This window comes from Mesitornis unicolor, unplaced genomic scaffold (genome assembly GCF_000695765.1).
Source record: "Mesitornis unicolor isolate BGI_N332 unplaced genomic scaffold, ASM69576v1 scaffold21084, whole genome shotgun sequence".
Taxonomy (NCBI): domain Eukaryota; kingdom Metazoa; phylum Chordata; class Aves; order Mesitornithiformes; family Mesitornithidae; genus Mesitornis; species Mesitornis unicolor.
In genome coordinates this window covers 56989-57276 of record NW_010179666.1, presented here as the reverse complement: position 1 = coordinate 57276, position 288 = coordinate 56989, and positions in this window count along the sequence as shown.

Below are 288 nucleotides of genomic sequence, written 5' to 3'. Positions count from 1 at the left end.
CAGCCTGAGTCCGTTGGAGCCGCGCCAATCCGCGCTCGCCCCCAGCACCATTAATCGCCATGCATTATTCACAATCATAATTACGGAGCCCCATGCGCGCTCCGCGCAGCCGCCCCAGCCCGCCGCGCACACCCCGCCGCACCGCGCACACCCCGCCCGGCTGATCCCCCACTCGCTCACCCACTCACTCACTCCCAGTTTGGTTGGCTGGTTAGCGTTGCTTTTTTTTTTTTGTTGCCTTTTCTGTTGTTGTTTGTTTTGTTTTTCAACTCGACTTTTTTTTTTGGG